The 9,945-nt window shown below is 40.8% G+C and overlaps 1 protein-coding gene across 3 annotated transcripts in view; it reads right to left on the bottom strand.

The window, feature by feature from the left end:
* Positions 1 to 9,945, bottom strand: part of ADAMTS14 (ADAM metallopeptidase with thrombospondin type 1 motif 14) — a 1,616,175-nt gene that overhangs the window by 1,526,469 nt on the left and 79,761 nt on the right. The gene's annotated exons all lie outside the window — the stretch shown is intronic.

The following is a 9,945-nucleotide window of genomic DNA, read 5'->3' as shown; positions in this document are numbered from 1 at the left end:
TGGAAAGCATGTAAAAGCATGACAGAAAGTAGAAAAGGCCCATTTTGGATGTTAGTATGTTGTAATAATATTAGTATAAAAGTAAAAAAAAATGTGTGTAAGACTAAAGAAGGACAAGGTTAACAGGGTGTAATTTGAAGGAGAAGTGTGGATGAGATCTGGGGGTTCAGCCTGGGTTACTACAAGAGCTCAACCAGTTGTCTAATAGGTGTTACTTCAGTGATTCCTTAAAGCTATTTGGTGTGCCTATCTGTCTAATTTCGGGGGAGATTTGGTTCCAGGTATTTGCAACCTGGTTAGAGTATAACGAATCACCTGCACTGTTATTAGATCTTATAGTGGACAGCAGAGCTTTTTTTGGAATGTATGACTCATTTAGTAGTATGGGATTGTAGTATTCTCTTTAGAGCTGGGCAGTTTTCTGGGGAGTGTATTTGTTTATGGGCAGTTTTCTGGGGTGTATATTTGTTTATGGGCAGTTTTCTGGGGTGTGTTTTAGTGTATGGGCAGTTTTCTGGGGTCTGTATTTGTTTAAGGGCAGTTTTCTGGGGTGTGTACTTGTTTATGGGCTATTTTCTGGGGTGTGTATTAGTGTATGGGCAGTTTTCTGGGGTGTGTATTTGTTTATGGGCAGTTTTCTGGGGTGTGCATTTATTTATGGGCTGTTTTCTGGAGTGTGTATTAGTGTATGGGCAGTTATCTGGAGTATTAATTTATGGGCAGTTTTCTGAAGCATGCATTCGTTTATGGATGGTAAGTTGGGAGTAGTAGATGTAACTTATAAGTTCTATCTAGTTAAGGCTTTTTAGAGCTGTGCAGTGGGGTTGCTTTTGTGGGGGTTATTAGTTGCAAATTTGTGATTTTGTTATAGATCATCTAGTTTCTTTTTGATGGTCATGTTAAGGCTTGTAAAGATGGGTGAGGCATTTAGCAGGGAGAACAGTAGGTATGCTTGCTCTGTGGTTTTCCTGGAGTGGTCAATAAGGAGTTTTTTGGAATCCTAGTTTCCAGCTCGTCTTTTTGATGGCAAGTAATAGGTGTTGGTCATACTACAGAATATCACTGGGTTATATCACAAGAAGTAGCTCTTGTTTTACGCATTATTCTGTTTTAGTTTAGATGGGATATGGAACTATTATTTTTTGATTGGGGTAGTATTTAGGGGTGAAAAGTATCAAAAGCATCAGGATTTTTTTTTGGCATTTAGGAGCAAAATTAAGCTAACTAGTCAAGATTCAAAGGTGTTGTCCTGTAGGGAGGTTAGCGTTTGGACTGAGCAGATGAGTGCCCAGTTTGTTTTGCTGTTACTGGCCTTACATGCATGGAATATCACAAGTTGCTTCATAATAATAATAATCAGTACTAGACACAATTGTAAGTATTGTTGTTATAGAATTGATGTGACTCTAGTTGTTTGTTGTCCTCTGAGTTGTTAGGAAACTGCACCTACTAGAAAAAGTACAGGGTTGGATACCTTCCAGCTCCATTTGCCAACTATGTGTCTCTGAGCAATTCACTTAATCAGACAGTACTCCAGTGTGACCCATGAAACCCCCTGCATCCTCATTCTCCTGGTTAGCCTTGGGAATCAGTTGGGTAAAGCTCAAGGGTGGCTAACCTATGAACCTATGAACCTGGTGAATGAGGACAAGTGCTGCTAGCAGCTGCGGGAAGTTATTAAAAAAAAAACGAGCCACTTAAGAGGTCAGTAAATAAATAAAATGCATCATTAAAAATACAGTCTTGTTGAAAACTGGGGAAAAAGGTGGTTAATGCCAATGCTAGACAGCAAAATAACACATTCTTGTCCACAGTGTGAAAAGCTGTAAAAGGCTCTAGACGTTTTAATCATCTTGCTCAGGCCTTCACCATGCAGGCATTCTCCGATCAGATAACATTTTCCCTTACTACATTTCTTTTAGAAATTCAGCTGAAGAGAGTGAAATACGAGAAAAGTATTAATGACTCTCCTGTTCAGTTCTTTTAACTTTGTAGATAACCTTCTGTGCAAAGAAAAGGTGCATAATGAGTCTATCAGTATGTGCTTAATGAGTCTATCAGCATGCACATAACGAGTTTACAGGAACGTGTCATGGAGTGATGGTGTTTTTGTAGTGTATTGTCTAAAACATGCCTCCTTTCAAAAATTTCCTGAAAGATGTACCACCCCACCCAAGCACCAGTAGTGGCTTCTGGACTATTTTGGTTACCTCTAGGTTAAAATTTATTATAAATAAAGACTTAAAAGAAGATGGTTGCCTAAAGATTCTTCTTACGGTATTGTCAGTATCAAGCAGCTAGACCTTAGCTCAGACCACTAAGATTCTACTACATCATGTACAGAGAAAGACAATCGTCAGCCTAGCTCATACCTGTACTACATTATCCCCAGATCCCCCCATGTCTGTTGACCGCTGGGCCACTATCATGGCCAAGGTATACCTACTCGTTAATTCCCTTTTATGGGCTGTGACCAGTGCCAATGTGTTTTCACTGGCATCCAAACAGCCACCAGAGTGGTTTTGCATTAGGCTGTACTATTCCCAATGCATACACAACACAGCCAAAGTAGAAATTATGCAGCGGAGTGGTGTGAGCAGTTTACCACCTACTTATGTGACTGATATTGACCCCAAAGGCTCCTCTCTCCTTGCAGGTGGATACGTCTGCACTAGCTGTGGTCTACAACAGGTTTCATCTCTGGAACATGCATTTTGGAAACATGACTCCAACAGTACCCCCCGGATGGAAGAGACATGCCAGATCTGTCTCTTCATTCATCTCCTTCTCTGAGATGACTTCTTCAGTGCCCTAGCCACTACTCAAACGTTGATCAACTAAGATCACCATTCTTAAAATGGGAATATGTCAGCAACATGTCTTGAGTCAATTGCACCTCCATTTAGAGTCTGTGAAAATAACTTCATGCACCTGAAAATATGACTGGAAATTCCATTTACTTAGTGTACTCCCAGTTTTGCATTGTACTGAAAGATGCAGTTTACTCATTTCTACCTATGACAGTCAAAAGAGGAACTCTTAAAATTCACCCAGCAAAACTCATCAAAGATTTCATTGCCTATCTGACCTATTACTTATCACTGCAGAACTTTCTGTACTTTTGCAGAAGTGGTAAATGGCGGCTGCATTGTGGATAAAGGTAGTTGTGGTTGCAATGTTCACTATTAATAAAATCATGCTGTTGACAGCTTCAGTAATATTTAAGTAAAATTGGTTACTTGAACTGTACGCTGACAGTGATACTCGTGAGATAAGGAAAGCCGAGGCACGACAGTAACAGTAAAATGTACTTTATATCGATGCATCACTTTTTTAAATGATTTCATTATTATTACAGACTGTACTCACTTCCAGAAAGTAGGGCAAATATTATCACATTAGTTACGTTTTACATGAGCTTTTATAGCAAGTAATATTCTGTGTTAAAAACTATTCCAGATATGTATCCGACAGTGTCGCTATGGAAATATTACTAGCAATAAATTCTGCAGAATAAAAGATGAGAAAAATTCAGATTTGCCTTCTACATGGTAAAATAGCTGAAGGGCAACTCATTCACTAAGGTGGCAGTCGTGCGAATCAGAAACAGAATCAATTAGCTGCTAGCTGATGCGCAGAGTGACAGCAAATGAGGGGCACACAGCAGAATTGCAGTGCACCCCATTCGTATCCACGGCATGCACATCTGCATTCACTAGACGCTGCAGTGCAGGGCTCAGAAAACTGAATAGAAGGCACTTGGCAAGAATGTCACCAGGTGCTGAGGCGATAGGTACAACAGAGGTTAAACTATGCTGGCAGGATCGTGAAGAGTCACAGTTACCCTACTGAAAGGATGCATGCTGTATGCCTGTTTCCAGAATTGGCTTGGAAGTATCTGCAGTCATTACAGGTAACTCTACAATGGGCAGCTGACCCTTGAATGCCTTGTGGTAGTGATAACCTAGAAGAACTATCTAGGTAAGCCACAACCAAGAAGCACTATCTAGGTAACCCCACAAACTGGAAGCACTGTCTAGGTAACCCATGACCAGAATGCACTATCTAGGTAAACCATGACCATGAAGCACTATCTAGGTAATGCACAACCAAGAAGCACTACCTAGGTAACCCTGTGACCAGGAAGCACTATCTATGTAACCCACAACCAGGAAGCACTATCTAGGTAAGTCTCTTGCTCATAAAATACACAAGTATCACTGGAGGGAATCGAATGAGACTGCAAGAAAGAGTTCCTTAGTACCTGCTTGCTGATAAGCATAATGCTTTGTGAAATACAGCTATTGCACATAACATGCTATGAGGAAGGACTAGCATAGCAAGGCAGCACTGTGCATCCCACATAGGAACTAAGTGCAAGGCACTACAGGGTATACTATTATCTGGATATACAACAGGGTAGCTCTGAGTATCCTCCACAGGAACAGCACACAAAAATAGTGAGGTATAAAGTTATGCTAAGGGTATATAGCAGATCACTTTTGAATGCCCTACCCCCTTTACGCATGCCTCTGTACTCACATATCCATGCATTTAACATTACACTGCCTAGTTCTAGTATGAAGGAAAGAGCAATGCATTTTAGAAATATAATAAGATGTGTTGTGCTCATTAGGCATTTATTTTTAGTTTTTGTGTTCCACAGCAGCAGTATGCTCTGCTACATATACCTGCCCTTCCAAAAATATCTGTTGATGTTGCAGAAGAGGTTTACATCCCTAGACCAGGTATTTCTGATGTGACATGACTCGGTGATGCTTAGTAGATCCATCAGTACTGGGTCAGAAGATGCCTTGTATGCCAGACACAGGTCACCTCTTAGCAGTCTGTAGGATACTGTGAGTACAGTGACAGGGTTTGAGTCTGAACATGTAGTACATGTTGTTTAGGCTCATAGGTGTTTATTAGGCTAATGCCCTTCTCTGACAAGTTCTGATACCCTTGATAAGTGTAAGCAGGGGTTTGGGAGATGAAACATTTACAAAAAGAGGCTGGAAAATGAACTAGGTTGCCTGTGTCCATTAGAGACATAGGTGCCAAACCAGGGTTGAATTTCCTGTTCTCCATCCAAATGTCCAAGCTGTTCTTGAATTGGGTTATGGAGGAACTCTGTTTCACATGGATGGGGAGTCTGTTCCATAGATGGGGTAGTCTCTGGGACACATACTCGTCTCTCCAGCAGGTCCTATTTATATCACAGGCAAGGTTTAAGTCTTTAGAATGGGTAAATGTGGTGTTCTTTGTTTTGTGAATATGTAGGTGGGGCATCAGAGTGGGGTCTGACAATGCCCTATATGCCAGGCATAGATCTCCCCTCAAAAACCTGTAGGAGACAGAATACAGGGATAGGGCCTTGAGGCGGTCCACATAGGACATTTTACTTACACCCTGTATTCTTTTAGTGAGGAACTTTTGTGGACGTTCCAATTGTTGGATATGCCTGTTTAGGTACATATCAAAGGAGGCACTGTACTCAATGATAGGTCTGATGAATGCCGAATACAGTGGAACAATGACTTCCTTGGACTTAGATGCCATACCTTTGTTTGCAAGTTGCACAATATAGAATGATTTCCTCACTACTGTAGACGTGATGGTCAAAGGCTAGATTACTATCTATGTGTGTCCCTAAGTCCCTGACTACTGGGTCAACTCTGAGGGGTGTGTTGTCAATACGATAGTTACCAGGGGTGGATGGCTTCCAAAAGGATACCATTATGCATTTTGTGGCATTTAGTTTTAATCCATTTCTCTGACACCAGTTGTTTGTCTGTGTCAGCCCCTCCTGGAGAACATTTGTGTCAGTGCGTGATTCAATGATTTGCAACCATCTGCAAATTTAGTCAGCCAGAGAACATTGACATTGGCCTTGACTTCAGAGAAGTAAATGGCAAAAAGGAGTGGTCCAAGAACTGATCCTTGAAAGACTTCACTTGTAACTGGCCTCTTTTTAGAGGTGAACTTCCCAATTCTAACTTCCTGGGTCCTGTCTGTGGGCCAGTTGGCTATCCACCAGGTGACATACGAGTTTGTACCTAACCTCTTGTGTTTGTCAACAATGCCTGAGTGAGGTATTGTGCCAAATGCCTTGGTCAGGTCAAGGTAGTTATTGTGAACCATTTTTCCCTTATCCACTGATCTGAAGACCTTCTCGAAGAAGTCCACCAAGCTCAGTAGGCATGATCTGCCCTTGATGAAACCAAACTGGGTTGGGTCCAGTGTCTAGAGGTTTGTATATCTCTATTGATCATCTCCATGATAATTCTATCCATGGCTTTACATATAAGACTAGTGAGACTTATGAGTATGTAGTTTCCAGGGTCTGTAGATGGCCCACCTTTGTGCAGAGGGTTGACTGTTGCTGTTCTCCATTCATGAGGCACGAAGCCTGGTTGGAGGCTACAGTTAAACAGTAATTCCAGAGGCCCTGATAGGTCATGTCTCATGCTATTTAGAAGGCATCCTGGGATATCATCTGGGCCCATTGATGCAATATTGTTGGTCTTAGAAACAGCATTAAGGACCTTTTCCCTACAGATACTAGATGGCGTTATATTTGATAGTATTTCCTGAGGGAAGGTTGGGGAGAGGGTAAAGTTGGAGCTGAATTTATCAGCGAGGGCATTTGCTGTATTTTCTGTTTTTTTTTTTTTTTTTTTTTTAATTTCTCTAAGTCTTTTGGGTTTCTAATACTATGATGGGAATGGACCCCATTCCTAAGTCAAAGTATGATTGAAGTTCATGAAATTAGTATTGTTTCAATATCTGATGTCAGCCAGAAGTGCTCTTAGCAGCACCAGCAATGTACCCAGTAATGGCTCCTGCAATTCGTATGGATATTGGTAACATATCTAAATATGACTCTAGATTATTTTTTATGAAACCCATTGCTCAGTATAGGTGGCTCCATTTATAGTGAGCTTTGCACGCAACTGTGTATTGCCTTTGAGGTTGCGGACATAGCTAAAGAATGCTTTGTGGTTGTCCTTGGCTTGGGAGGCTAAATTTACTTCAGATTTGGCTTTGTTAGACCTTATTTGTCCTCTGAGTTGTTTGTTTAGATTGAAGAGAGTGCTTTGATCCCACTGGGTGCTGCACCTCCTAATTTTTCCCATAATTTTCTTCCTTCTCCTATACAACCTATTGATTTTGTGATCCCACCAGGGTGGCTTGTTTTTTGAGTTATTTCTGTACTTCTTCCTGATGGGTACACCTGCCTCTATGCAGCTATTAACATACTTGTACAAGGTTTCTGTGAACAGTTCTGCATAGGAAGCAGTGTTCTTGGGGTTTGTGGGGGCTTGAAATTTTGCCAGGTTATCCGTTAACAGCAGGGGGGTAGCCTTAGAGTAGTTTCTGAATATTCCAGGTTTATCAGGGGATCCCTTCAAAGGAGACCATTTTGTGGTCTACCCTTATCAGGGAAGACATTACAGTAGGACGTATGCAGCACTCTCCCATATTAGTAAGGACCAGATCCAGTATGGTTGCACCCCTGGTTGGCGTACTGGCTACCTGGTCCAGGGAGTTTGTGTTTACAAAATCCAGGAATGTACATTTGGTGCTGTACAAGATTCCCAGTTAATAGTGGGGTAATTAAAGCCACCCATGAATATGGTATTGGGTTGGATGGTTAGTGTTTCTAATACGTTTAAATATATGGTATGGGTTTCTTGGGTCATAGAGGGGGACCTAAAGATTCCAAGGAAGTAGTATTGGATGTTACCTATGGTGATTTGAACATGGAGCAGCTCAAATGCATTATCCTATTTGACCAGCCTTGCAGTATATTTATTTTGATGTAAATAGAGAGACCTCCACATTTAGTCCCTGCCTATGAAGTAGCTAAATATGTGGAAGGCATTATAACCTTGCACTGTTGGCGTGCTCTCTGCAGCTTTAAACCACGTCTCAATGACTGCACAGACATTAGCATTTTCTAGGGTGAAGAGAGCTTCTAGGGAGTAGAGTTTTTTGTTTAGACTCCTAGTATTGAGCAGTAATAACTTTAGATTTTCTTGGTTTTGATTTGCTATCTTGGAAGTACTTTCAATTTGGCATTGCCTAAAAAAGTCACTATGGGGGAAGACAATGTTTTGCCTAATATTGGAAAGCCTAGAAGGGAGGGGTGCAGGCCATCCCTGGCAAAGCAGGTGGTCTGTTGACCCTTTCCTTCCATGCTGACAAATACTGCACCCCCTTAGAAAGACACCAGAAACTAAGCCAATTATTAAAGTCAATCATCCTTTGTTCATATTGTGGCATCATCCTTGGAGAAGGTAAAACGCTGCTTAATGCTAGGCTCATACCAGCCTGAGAAACATATTCCGAGAGCTCTATGATGTCTCTCTTCATATAGTCTAGGGAGGTACATATCAGGTCATTTCCTCCCACATGGACTATGACTCTGGTGAGAGGGACATCAGTGTGTCTCACGATGGAGTCTCCAATGACTAAAATGTTGGACTGTGTGGTGGCTTGTCTTATGGGCTTAGAGGTATAGGCTTCATGAGATGTAGCTCTATGTGTTGATGTGGGTGTTGTTTTGAATGAGTGCATTTGGGGATGCTGAGGGTATCTGTCATTTGTACTTCGTCTATGAGGTCTTTGTGGTTTAGGGCTTGTACGCTTACTTATACTTAGCCCTTTTCCCCCTGGCCACTCCTTCCAGAGATCCAAGTCTGTTTCTGAACTCAGGTCACAAACAGCACTGATGCACAGGTCACTTAATACAATAAGATTAAAATAATGAAGACATACTTATTAGCACACATTTGCTAAAAAGCCTTTAAAGAAAAAAAACAGAATACAAACAATCACACTAATAAATAATGCAAGTAATTATTAAAGCACCTAGACAATTAAATATTTCAAGTCTGTGGCCAAACAATGTGATTCGTCTCAGAGTATTGTATTTTAAAATAAAAAATACTTTCCCTAATCAGTAATAAATCGTATAAAGGTAATCTCCGTCTCACATAGGTGCATAGGTGAATACTAGGCTAACTGCACTGAAGGATCATTTTAACTCTAGCTAATAACCTATGATCAAAATCAAACATCCACCCTTGTGTCTGTGAAGTGAAGACTACCCTTTATGCCAGTTCCACTCCCCCATGTGTACAGAGAAATTTTCTGTAGTGCAAAAGAGAAAATGTGACTGTGTACCAGTTACCACCGAAACGTTAGTAGTGCAGAGAGGAGTGTGTATCACAGGGACTAGGCATGATTGTAAGTGAATAAATTACTTATTCCAATACACAAGATAAAACAAAATAAAATGCAATAAGAGTTTAGTGCTTTCGTCCTTTTAACAAATTAAATAGGACTTCTTCAGAGCTAAGGAAATGGTTCACATCACATGTTTAAATATACTTCCTCTAGTATGTCACAACAAATGTTAAAAGGGGCAAACCTTAAAAAAACTCTCATTATCAGGGTCATTGTAAAAACCTTGTAAGCCTCACATCAATAGCCATAAAAAATGAAATAGCAAAACAAATCAACATAAAATCATATATTTTCTTATATATGCATATATAGTTTCATAGCTTTATACTAAATTAATGACCACCAGTGTCTTTACAAAGCCTAGCCATGCAACCCAACCCGGTTTTGCCCCCATGTTCCTTAGATGCCTATATGGCGGGGTATGTTATTAAGGAGGTAGAAGGGTTATATGTGTGTGTGTGGGGGGGGTGGGGGTGTTCGTTGTGGATTAATTTACTTGCTGTTGACCTCTGACCATCACAAACATGGGGCCCAGCCCAGGGATGAATTTGCAATTTCCCATTCAGTGATCAAGATTTCATTTGAATAGGGTCAGGGGTGAACTCTGTTTTACATAGATGAGCTTATTCCGTAGCACAAAGATCCTTTGAGATATGTCAGTCTTTCCAGCACGTTCTATCTATCTACCAGGTA

Source organism: Protopterus annectens, chromosome 14.part0 (genome assembly GCF_019279795.1).
Source record: "Protopterus annectens isolate FY-2018-M chromosome 14.part0, PAN1.0, whole genome shotgun sequence".
In the NCBI taxonomy this organism is placed as follows: domain Eukaryota; kingdom Metazoa; phylum Chordata; order Ceratodontiformes; family Protopteridae; genus Protopterus; species Protopterus annectens.
Note: the sequence above shows the minus strand (reverse complement) of the source record. Positions and strands in the feature narration are given on the sequence as shown.